We start from the raw sequence: 12,870 nt of genomic DNA on the forward strand, positions 1-12,870 counted from the left end.
ACTTACTTGAAAAGATTCGCAAAAGAATCGACTTTGCTTTGAAATTTGTTTTGCTTTACTTTGAATTTGAATGAAGAAAATTGTTTGTAATAACTTGATATTTATAAGCCACATAGAATTAAAGTTTTTATGAAAAAGATATTAAATATTATTGCATAATCAGTAAAATATTACAAAAGATATTGACATAAAAAAATGCAATCAAATATTACGAAAGATATTAAATATTATTGCATAATTAATCATATATTACAAAAGATATTGATATTATAAAAAAATATTGGTATTACACCTTACACAAGACAGTAATGTGTTACTACCTAAAGTATTACTGGTTAAGGTGTTACTGTATAAAGCAATACTACCCAAGGCATTACTGCTCAAAGTGATACAGTACAACACATTATAGTATATAAAAAAAAAATTATACATAAGAATTATTTTTAACAATGAATTCTTATGCAGGGGGCAAAATGTAGATAGTAGATTTTGGTTAATACTGTTACTTTAAAGAATTATGTTACAACATAATGTTGTACACAAAACGACCAAAATAAGTGAAGTGCTACTTCACGCAAAATAATTAGAACAAGTGAAGAGCTACTTCACGCAGAACAAGTGAAGCGCTACTTCACGCAGAATAAGTGAAGTACTACTTAAAGCAAAATAATTAGAAAAAGTAAAGTATTACTCCATATGGAACAACTAATATAAGTAGAACAGCCACTTTGAATAGAATAACTGCTTCACTTGGATGACAGTGAAAGTAACTCAGAATAAGTGGCAGGGTTCATGGGTTACTTTCATCTTGGGATGTTTCAGAGAGTTTGGCTTGGTGGCTCAGATATGGATGTAGTTAAGAGGTGTTCCTCTTAACCCTTTCTTGAAGTACAAGTGTTTCACCCTATTATCTTGTTCTCGTATACTTATTCATGTATAGCTTATTCTCTTGTACCTATTTTCGTACAGCTTCTTCTCTTGTACCTATTATTGTACACCCCTTTTCTATTACTTTTACTTGAGAACAAGTCTTACTACATCCAATTACAGTAACAGTTACTTTCATTAATATTCTTCATAATAATGTCATTCATTAGGCACATTAAAGTTTATTTTTGAGTAACCGCCACTTTTAGCACTATATATAGAGCCTCACAATTCATTTAAAGGGACTCTTCTCTACCCTTCCGAGCTAACACATTCTCAACTTGAGAGCTTCTCTCTCTAAATTCTCTCTCTAATTATCTTGTACCCTCTAAGTCTCTTTAAGTCTCTTCTTATTGTCTTCCACCTGCCACAGCACTTAGTACTTCAGGAACTGCTTCAATCTTTCTCTCTGCCGCCTCTGGCACATCCTTTTACTTATTTGCAACACTTCCTCTCCCTATCACAAGAACCCCCTTTACAATACTAAAACGAAGTTATTCGATTCTATATCCTGCAACTTCGTTGCAATCAAGCAGAAATAAAATCTAGCATATCGTAAATGATATATCATCGATGAGAAGAACAGAAAAAAGATAAAGAGGAAATCAAGCAGATAAGTCAAAGATAGGAATACAACCCTAGAAATTTGGAATGGAAGGTAAAAGGAAAGGGAGAAAATATGAACCTCTAATTAGATTTGGTAGCTGAGAATTGAAGGTGAAAGGAGAAAGAGAGGGAACGGATCTGGAAACTCAAGGCGATTCAGAAACGACGCCTACCCCATCGTTAAGGGGATTGTTCCGACGGAGAGTGGTGGAGCACCTCCATGGAAGAGATGAGAACCTCCTCCCTGCAATTCTCAGCATATACCTGGAAGAAGATAAAACAACTGTCATATAGAATTACATAAACACATATTTTATACAAAGTAGAACAGCCAGTGCACATGAACCATACATGCAAGCCCTCTCAAGGTAAATTATCAAGCTCGCATATAATGTTAATCTATATGAAAAAAAAAATGCTTGAGCATTACAAGCACATGTTTTCAGGCCTCTGCCAAAAATAGCCACTTTAACATATCATGAATTGCAGCATATTGGCATAAGAAAAGTTACAGCATAAAGGTGCTGCAAAGGTATTTTTCTGAAGAACTTTGCTGCCTATATGGCATTTGATCTGTCTAAACTCAAGAATGTTCTGAATATATTTCCATTCAGTAGAACAGTGACTTAAATGTGAAAATTTGTCCCAGGCTTAGCCATTTCGCCGCAGAAAAATGAATGCTTAGTTCTAATGGCTTCATCCATACACGTGGGTGCATGCTTCTCTCTTGCACAAAGCAAAGGAACACAAATTTGTTCAATTTCCATTCTGATTCGTACTTCTATTGAATATCCAGTATAAATACAATGTAGAAAAAAAAAAAAAAATTCGAAACTCATTTCTTTTAAAGCATAAATGAGTAGGTACATCTTCACAAAAGCATAAATGATTCAAAATAAACATCTATTTCTACAACATTATATCAGTGCCACGCTTTTAATCAGTGGCAAAATGCAAGTAATACATATCCAATAAATCACTTTGAAATCATTAGCTAGATATAATGAGGAATTTAATAACAAAAAGAACAAAATATTGAAAATCCTAAAACGAAGTTATTCGATTCTATATCCTGCAACTTCGTTGCAATCAAGCAGAAATAAAATCTAGCATATCGTAAATGATATATCATCGATGAGAAGAACAGAAAAAAGATAAAGAGGAAATCAAGCAGATAAGTCAAAGATAGGAATACAACCCTAGAAATTTGGAATGGAAGGTAAAAGGAAAGGGAGAAAATATGAACCTCTAATTAGATTTGGTAGCTGAGAATTGAAGGTGAAAGGAGAAAGAGAGGGAACGGATCTGGAAACTCAAGGCGATTCAGAAACGACGCCTACCCCATCGTTAAGGGGATTGTTCCGACGGAGAGTGGTGGAGCACCTCCATGGAAGAGATGAGAACCTCCTCCCTGCAATTCTCAGCATATTTCAATGTTATTGGATTGCTTAGGCGCTTAGGGTTTTGGACAGAATAATTCGGAGTTTTAACAACTCTGGTCAGACGAGAGGGCCTGTCTGGAAGAAATACATTTCAAGCAGAGAAAAAACGACATATGGGTTGATATACGTTGTCGGAGTTTTAATATCCAAATAGCATTTGTTGGATATACGTTGTCGTTTTTGGTGGAACTGAATAAAGAGTTTCGGAGACATACTCAGAGGCGTCGATAACCCACATAAAAGGATGCCCGACAGAGCTCCCAAAATTTGACATCTAACTCCTCCATGTTTTGACACGTGGAGTCTTGAGGAGGGGGTTTGTGATGGGTTTGTTGGGTTTGGGGACACATGTCCGGGGGTTTTAAAGATTTCCTTGGGATCGGCTTGGGTGTGGCTGATTTTTTTTGCGTCTTTTCTTTTCCCGTACACTCCCATCTCTCCTCGGGTCGGCTCGAATCTAGTTGATATTTTTCTTTTTTTCATATTTCTTTTTTCCCTTCTCCATATTATGCTTTCAAAGTTGTCTCAAGTCGGCTTGGGCAGGGGGCAAGGATGATCACTTTCTCATCTCTATTTCTAGGCTCACGTGAGAGCCTTTTGATTTCTTAGGATTTAGACCTAACCGTTCAATAGTGTACGACTGATGAACATGTATAGTCTGAAATGGATGTCGTGTTTGGGTTATTTGGTGTTGTCCTCTCTGTGTCTATCTTTAACCTGCTACCTTCCTTGCTATCTGTTGTGTTTTCATAAGTTTATATCTGTTTTTTCAGTATCGTTTTTTTCCCCTTGACTCTCTATGTTTGTGTATCTGTGAATTTGTTTGCCTTCTCTCTGTTTAATTCTGTTGTTAGGGTTTCTCAAGTGTCAAGAAGTTCTGCCTTTCAGGTTGTTCCTCACAAATTCTTCTTTGTTTTTTTCCATGTTATTTATGTTTTTTTTTTTTTCCTTTGGTGATTGTTGTACGGGGAAAATGGGCTCGAATGGATATGGGGTGATATTCTTTTGGGGAAAATTGGTTCGACTTGGACATGGGGTGGTGTTCATTTGCATCTTTGATTTGGAATTTGTGTTTTTTTTTTTCATGGGTTTTGTTATTGCAACTCTGTTGTTGGTGTTTCGGTACTGGATACGATTTTGTACATTTTTTCCAACGTTTTGTTATTGAGATTTTTAATTGAAATGTGACTGGTTTTTTAGATATGTTTCATAATTGGTTTTTTTAGATATGTTTCATTATTTATTTTACAGTTTGATATTTTTGTGATTGTAGCAAAGATTATAGAATAAAATAAATGAGGTTGAGCTTCTGCTGACTTTTATTTTTGTTTTTGTATTCATCATGTTGGAAAAGGATGTTGATTATATATATCTGTTAGTGCTTGAAAGTGATTCATTCCATACCTTTTTTCCTTTTATATTACAGTGGAAACTCAATATGATAGTGATGTTCAACTTGAACAGGCTCACATGTTTGTTATTATTGATGAATTTTTTTTTTTATTTTTCTTCCTTTATTACTATCTAGGAAAAATGAAATGAAGTAGGCAAAAGTTCAAAGCTTTCACGTTAAAACTTATTAGATCGAGGTTCATTACAGTATTTTATAAAAAATATGGAGTGACGTTCTTTTACAAATCTGTCATTGGTATTGTGATTTTCAATGTAGATTTTGTTCATTTATTCATGGATTTCCTTATTGATTTGCTTTTTTTTTTTCTTTGTTTGCAAGGGACTCTAACTCTACTTTAGTTTCTGTGTCAGTGCTTATAACCATTAATTGTAAGTAATTTACTTCATGGGTGTTTTTATTAGATAGCTTTTCCTATTGTTGTTTGGGAAAAATGGATTGTTAAAGTGTTGTTTAAGAACATGGAGTCATGTTCTTTTGCAGCTGTCTTATTGGTATTTTGTTATTCGATTTGGATTTTGTTCATTTATTCATGGGTTTAATTATTGATTTGCTTTTATTTTCTTTTTCTGCAGGGCAATCTGCTTCAGTTTTTGTGTTACTGTTTACAACGATTGTAAGTAATTTACTTCACGGTTTGTTTCCCTATTACAGACTGCAACGGGAATTGAAGTTGATTATGATGTTCAACTTGACCGAATTGATATCTTTAGTAATATTCATAGGTTTATAGTTGCTTTTACTTTACCTAATGTTAATATTCATAAGTGGATGATGATTTGCTTTACGGATATCTATCTTAATGTTAATGTAATTTTTGTCTTTGCAATGTCTCCAACGTTCGACCAAGCTATCAAGACATATTGTAAAGTATTCTCAGCTACTTTCCTTTTGAATCATTGCATCTTACTTTTTTGAAAGTCAGTTTTTATAGATATTACTCATGCAAGTTATTATAATTTTGTTTTCTCACTTACTTTGACTTTAGAAATTATTTTAATTCGCTAGTACGTATGAAAATGAAATCTCCTTGCTATGATTCATTTTTGTCTCAGCTTTTTGCATTAATCACTGCTGACTAGATGCCTTATTCTCTTTTTAATGCTTTTATTTACATATGGGTGTGGATATTTTGTTTTCTAGAACAAAAATAAGGGAAAAATTAATTCCGAGTTTATGCTTAACCATTTGTTAAGTAAATATTCTGGATAAGATTACATGTGAAGAAAGTATTTGGTTTTTATGTGTTGCTAAGGTGCGCAGGGTTTTACGATTTCTCCACTTTATAAACATTTTGTGCTTTTATTGATGGTCCAATTTCTGTGTGGAAAAAATCCTTCTCGCTGTTAAGGGAACGATTGATCGACAAATAACATCGGCAACCTGTGATACATGGAATTCTTGCTCTAGCAAGAAAAAGAATGTTATCTTTATCAGAAATTTAGACCGTCCTATGACAGCACAACTATTGTTATGATAGACTGATAGTTGCTTTGTTTTCACAAGAAGGTTCCTTTTTCCTTTGAACACTGTCAATTATGACATGATATTTTATCATTTCTGTAGTTTGTTGCTCATTTTATGTATTTTGCTTTGTGCATATTATGCTTGCATCATGAAATGCCTTTTTTCCTTGTCTATGTTGTCATTATTTGCATTTTTACTGCTTTCTGATTAACAGTGCTGGTTAGTCTGAGTAATTTCTTTACTACTTTTAAACAATGATTAGGAGTTTAGATGCATCGTAGTTTCAACTTCAACTGAAAGAAGGATGTCTTTATCAAATCAACATATTCCAGATTAATGACAAGAAAACCTCTTTTAATCTTATTGCCTCAAATATTATGGGTATGTTTACGAAAAATGCTATCATCCACCCAATCCAGGAAGATTTGAGTTCATACCTTGCACGGTACATTAATTTTGTATCCATTGATCAACTCAATACTTGAATATGCAATGACACAATTTTGACAAGTAAGCTACACTTCTAAAGTGCTCACTTATACTCTTAATTTCATGTCCTCAATAGTTATTATTATTCTTATTTTTATTCATATTTCTGTTTTTGGCAGATTTTATTAGAGCTTTTAAGCCAATGACCACCATCGAAAAGGTCCATTTGCAGAATTGGATAAATGAAGTCAAGAAATGTGACCTCTATATTGAACACCTCAAGTATAAAAAAACACAGACATGTTTTTTACTAATCAAAACACTCCAAATTGCAATATGTCTTATCAATAGTTTATTTTAATTACAGTGATAAAAGCATTAAAGTTATTCTATATGGAGATAAAACTGAAACGATCGATCAAGATCAACTTTTTGATGATGTCATCAGTTTGATTATCATTGTGACTATAACAATTGTGAAAAAATACATGAGAATATAATACATATAAGGATGGTAATGGGTACCTTGTTACAGGGTACCCGCGAGTACCCAATCTGGTTACTCGCGAGTATTCGATCTGGTTATGTAAGGTTAACGTACTTTATAATTGGGTTCAGATAAAGTTCGTGTAGTAATTTTATTACCTGTATCAGGTTCGGATATCACTCTTGGGTACCCAATACTCAAACTCCATTATGGCTTTTTTTAATTTCATCTAATTAAACACAAAATCATATTATTAATTAAATTAATTCATGAAATTGTGATTATTAATTAACTTCTAATTTCTTTTAATACGTATGGTTTACATATTGTGCTAATTTATAAGGAATATAATTACTATTATATATATACTTTTAGTATATATACTTTAAATATAAAAATATTTACTTTCTATTTTATGTTAAAATTATAAAAATTATAACTTATAAAATTATTATTTATAATATATATTTTTGTGTATATAAACTTATAAAATATATACCTAAAAAGAAATTGTGAGATTAGAATAATTTGGGAACTTAGTTCTTTTTTTTTATTTCATGGGCAAACCCATATAGTTAATTAAATTTGTAATGTTTAAGTTGTTGTTTGAATATTGTTTTTAGTTATTTAAGTTGATATTTGAGATATTTATTTTTTATTATTTAAATCTAAATTTTATTATTTGTGTGTTTTTATAAATTTAATTATTGGTGAATTATATAAAATATGTATAAAAATATTATTATATATAGATACGGGTACGGATTCGAGTTCGAATAATTGGATACCCATGAAGAGAATTTTAATAATTTTTTATATAATCAGGTTTTTAAACAAGTTCGGGTAATTATTGGAGGGTGTGTATGAATTAGAGTTTAGGTTAAGGTAGTAAATTTAAAAAATATTCGAGTAATTATAAGGTTCAGGTACTCCATTTATTAATCGGGTTTAGTTTGAGTACCTCAAAATTAACAAGTATCTTACTCGTTGACATCTCTAAATACATACCAACACTTGAATTGATTCATCTGAATCAAGATGTCTTTAATTTTTTAGTATTTATGTGGAGACGCTTTACCTTACTTCTTGCTCAGCCACCAAATTTTATGTTGATCTTAACATACCAGAAACTATGCTCAACAAATAAAAGTAATATTTATATCTAAAATGATTCAAATTATATTACAACTAGACTATTATCTAATAACAAATCAACATACAGGTATGAAAAAAAAACCATTCAATATCTAGATTATTGATATGCAAATGCTTCCCCACTAGTCAATGGCAAAAGGAAATGAAATCAAAGCTCAACTAAAGCAGATATCAATTCTGCTGACCGAATAAAAGAATAAGTAAAAACAATTTTCCTCGTAGCATTAGAAACTTAACTATTTAATAGAAATATACTAACGACTCACACACATTCCAAGAAACTAAATACAAAATCAAAGTAACAATTATTGACATTGATTGCTTTAATGATTGGTACTATAATTTCTGTAATGAATGTGGAGCGACACTAGAATTCTATGCTAACAAATAAGCAACATAAGCAAACCAAGATCCTTTTACGTATCTTATTCCTATCATATAATAAAAAAAACATCATAGCACCTCATTCAAATGTTTACTATCCTTTGATTGTCAACACTAGTACAAACTTGGTTTGATGTCCTGAACTGACTCCTTATAATCTTTCTATTATCATTTATTGCACCAATAGATTATACAATAATCTAATATGATTGTCTAGAAATCTATTATTGTCTTATGTGTTTAAGATGAAGCCTTGTAGAAAAATTGGTTTATACATTGATTGGTATGTTTATACATTACCTAATGGATTTAAAATAAAGCATGATTATTATAAACTTTAACATAAATTATGCATTACATCTGTTTGGTTCCAGATACGAAGGACCATACTGGACAAATGGACTTGGTGGCCTTTGGTAGGCCAATAGAGAAGTTGGTTGGTGTGACAATTATTAAACTTGTAGCATTGCAGGCTATCAGCCGAATGACGCTACCTAGACCTGTTAAGGCATTGATTAGCTAAGTAAGAATTTTTACTGTGGGGTTAACAAGCAAGGCAATCAAAATAGGAATTGCCAACTACAAAATGTTTGACTGTGATGAACTGCAACATCAAGAATGGTGCACTGCAATTTCTAGTAATGTCTCGAGATCATTAACACCTCCAACTGTTAACTCAGAATCATAGACACCCATAGCAACAATAAAACAACCAGAAGAATAAGTTTTGCCATCACCAATCAAAAGTCAAGTAGTTAGAGAACTTTTCCCACAATCTACACCATAAAAGCAACCCACCACTAGCAAAGAAGAAAAGTCACCCACCAAGAAATACAAAACTAAGTACAATTGATAAATTTCTCTATTTTCTAATCCATTATCACTTGAGATGAACTTACATACTAGTTGTTTCAAATTGTTTTTTACTGCTTGAAAGTGATTCATTCTATGGTTTTTTTTCCTTATATGTGTAGATACTAGATTTTGGTTAATACTGTTACTCTAAAGAATTACGTTACAATATAATGTTGTACAGAGAACAACCAGAACAAGTGAAGTGCTACTTCACGCAGAATAAGTAAAACAAGTGAAGTGCTACTTCACGTAGAATAAGTAGAACAAGTGAAGCGCTACTTCACGCAAAACAACTAAAACAAGTGAAGTGCTACTTAACGTAGAATAACTAGAATAAATAGAACACTACTCCATATGGAACAATTAATGCAAGTAGAACAACTACTTCAAATAGAATAACCACTTCACTTGGATGACAGTAAAAGCAACTCGGAATAAGTGGCAGGGTTCATGGGTTACTTTCATCTTGGGATGTTCCAAAGAGTTTGGCTTGGTGGCTCGGATATGGAGGTAGTTAAGAGGTCTTCCTCTTAACCCTTTCTTGAAGTACAAGTGTTTCACCCTCTTACCTTGTTCTCGTATACTTATTCATGTACAACTTATTCTCTTGTACCTATTCTCGTACAGCTTCTTCTCTTGTACCTATTCTTGTACACCTCTTTTCTATTACTTTTACTTGAGAACAAGTCTTACTACATCCAATTACAGTAACGGTTACTTACATTAATATTCTTCATAATAATGTCATTCATTATGCGCATTAAAGCATATTCTTATGTAACCGTCACTTTTAGCACTATATATAGAGCCTCACAATTCATTTGAAATGACTCTTTTTTCCCTCTCCAAGCTAACACATTCTCAACTTGAGAGCTTCTCTCTCTAAATTCTTTCTCTAATTATCTTGTACTCTCTAAGTCTCTTTAAGTCTCTTTTTATTGTCTTCCACCTGCTACAGCACTTAGTACTTTAGGAACTGCTTCAATCTTCCTCTCTACTGCCTCTAGCACATCCTTTTACTTGTTTGCAACGCTTCCTCTCCCTATCACAAGAACCCCCTTTACATTTTGGCAACTCTGCTAGGGATGAGTGATTGCATTAGGTAAAAGTTTACTAGAAAAACTTTTAAGTTATTGAAAAAGATGGAGAGTTCCACTGGCTTACTCACTTCGATAGAAGGAATACTCCAACAGTGAATGCAATTTAAGGAGGAGGTAGAGAAAGAAGAGATCTTTTTCAAAAGGAAATATTCCACAAAGAAATGCAAGCAGAAGAGTTATTGATTGAGAACAATAGGGTCCAGAACAACCCGCTTCCTGCTCATGTATGATATTACGATGACCTTGACTCTTCATTGCTTTATGAATTGCAATTTGACGTTAAAAAAAAAAATTTCATATTCAGCCGCTAGCTTTATCGCTTATATTTTGGCTGTAATTATATTATACTATTGGTCACAAGCTTTATCGCTTATTCTTTGACCATAGTTCATCATTCTTACTTCAGCCGCAAGCTTTACCGCTCATATTTTGGCTGCAATGATGTTCTGCTTTTGGTCGCGAGCTTTATCGCTTATTCTTTGACCATAATTTAATATTCACATTCCAGTCGCTAGCTTTATCGCTCATAATTTGACTGTAATGATGTTATGCTATTGGCCGCTAGCTTTATCGCTCATTTCTTGGCCCTAGCTTATTACTTACAAATTGGTCGCAGCTCTTATGCTTATTTATTTTAAGGGTTGAATTAATCTCCTTCATATCAAGTTAGAGTTAATCTCCTTGATGTAAAGTTGAGAGTTCCCTTTTGACCATATACAATATAAGAAATGTGAATAAATACACGACAAGCGTATAGCATTATTATTATTGCAAAAGAAAAGAAATATGATATGTCAATAGCGAAGTACTAGCTCAAATGAGCTTTCAAAAATAGTAAAGGAAGGGCAAAGGACTAGTCAACTACATACTCCATAGAGAAGAGTTATTATTTGCAAATACATCTAATTGTTCTTGTACTTCTGTAGACACTATAAAAATTAAAATAAAATTAAAAAAAATCATTAACTAAAAATAAATGAAAAATAAACAAAAAAGAAAAAATGAGAGAGAGGTACGACTGGTAGGGTGCGGACGCACCCTGCCAACCACCACCCTCACCCTGCCAGATGTGAAAAATTCGCGTCTGGCAAGGTAGTGGAAGCGTGCCCCCTTCAACCTAGTATAAAGGGGGCACTGTAGCAACCAGGGGGGAGGAGCCACAACTTACAAACCAAAAAACCCTAAAAAAATCCTAGCAACAAACAGAAAACCAAAATCAAAAATTCTATTCTAGCAGCCAACCAACCAATAAACCACAATCAATAGTCAAAAATCAATAAAAAAATGCAAAAAATAGGAGAAATAGGAAGTGATTTTTTAAAGTGTGGGTTTTGATTTTTAGGGAGAGATCTGGATTTTTAGGAGGGATTTTGGGTAATCGGTGGAGTGTTTTTAGTTTTTGGTGGTTCAAATCTGGTGAGAGAGACCTTTTTTTTTTTTACCGCCGGTTAAAAGAGATATTTTGGGGTTGGTGTTGCCGGCTAGAAAATAGGGGGTGATTTGGGTTGTTATGGGAGAGCAGATGTAGGCGGCCGATGGTAGAAAGGTCCGATTTGGCCGACGTCGGTGGGAAGGAAGAGAAAAGGATCTGTCTTGAGAGCCGACAACTGTGAGGGACAAAGCCCAATCGACCCTGGTTAGAGGAGAAAGAAGAGTCGGTCCGGGTAGCCAGCAACGTCGCCGGTTGGGGAGAGCCCACCATTGGGGAGCGACACCGGCGTGAAGGTGAGAGGAGTTGAGAGATTTAGGGAGATCTGGTCTAAGCCGGTCAGTGGGGAGAAACGCTGGCGTGAGAGAGAGAGAGGAGAGGGTTCGGTGGAAGAGAGAGAAAATGGGGGCAGAAAATGAAAGCATGAATAAGGAAAAGGGTTTTTATACTTAGGTATAAACCAAAACGGCACCGTTTTGAAAAAAGGTTGCAACCAGAAACGACACCATTTAGAGAGAGAAGGAACTGAGTCCTTGAAGTGGGTAGGCGGGCCGTCTCCCAATCTGGGCTCTCTTTGAACAGGATTCGGGCCGCAGAGAAGCAAGTGGACAAAATTGAGTGGGTATTGGGCCCATAAAGGTAAACTCTTTGCCATGCTATTAAGGTCTGCAATGATTTGGGTTAGTTCATTTTGTTAGCTTTCGGATTTATTATTCAATTATTTAGGATTAGGATTGAAGTACTTTAATATAATGTTTTTAAGATTTTTAAGAGGTTATTTTTCAAATAAAGGGAACAATATATATAAGGGAATATAAATATATATATAATATAAAAAATAAAAATAAAAATAAAACTTGCATATTTAGTTAAGGAAAATTTAAATATAGGAAAATACTTGTTAAAAGTATTTAAACTTAGGAAAGTGAAGTCCATATAAAAAATAATATATAATAAAATAATAATAAAATAAATAATAAATAAACAAATATAAATGATATAAAATATCAGAGTATTAATTACGAGTGTAATGAACCAATGATGGGATGGTCGGTCGGGACGCGAGAAGTCGCAATCCCAGGCCCATTTTCCCTAAGTTCGGGGATCTGAATTAAGGCTCCACCAGTAAGATGGGAGAGCCTCGATTTCGAGATCTCAAAATTTTTTATAAAAATAAA

General features: G+C 33.4%; 1 pseudogene; it reads right to left on the reverse strand.

Moving 5' to 3' along the window:
- Window positions 1-3,163, reverse strand: part of LOC18608828 — an 18,373-nt pseudogene extending 15,210 nt beyond the window's left edge.

The sequence above is a fragment of the Theobroma cacao genome, chromosome 2 (genome assembly GCF_000208745.1).
Source record: "Theobroma cacao cultivar B97-61/B2 chromosome 2, Criollo_cocoa_genome_V2, whole genome shotgun sequence".
NCBI classification, from domain to species: domain Eukaryota; kingdom Viridiplantae; phylum Streptophyta; class Magnoliopsida; order Malvales; family Malvaceae; genus Theobroma; species Theobroma cacao.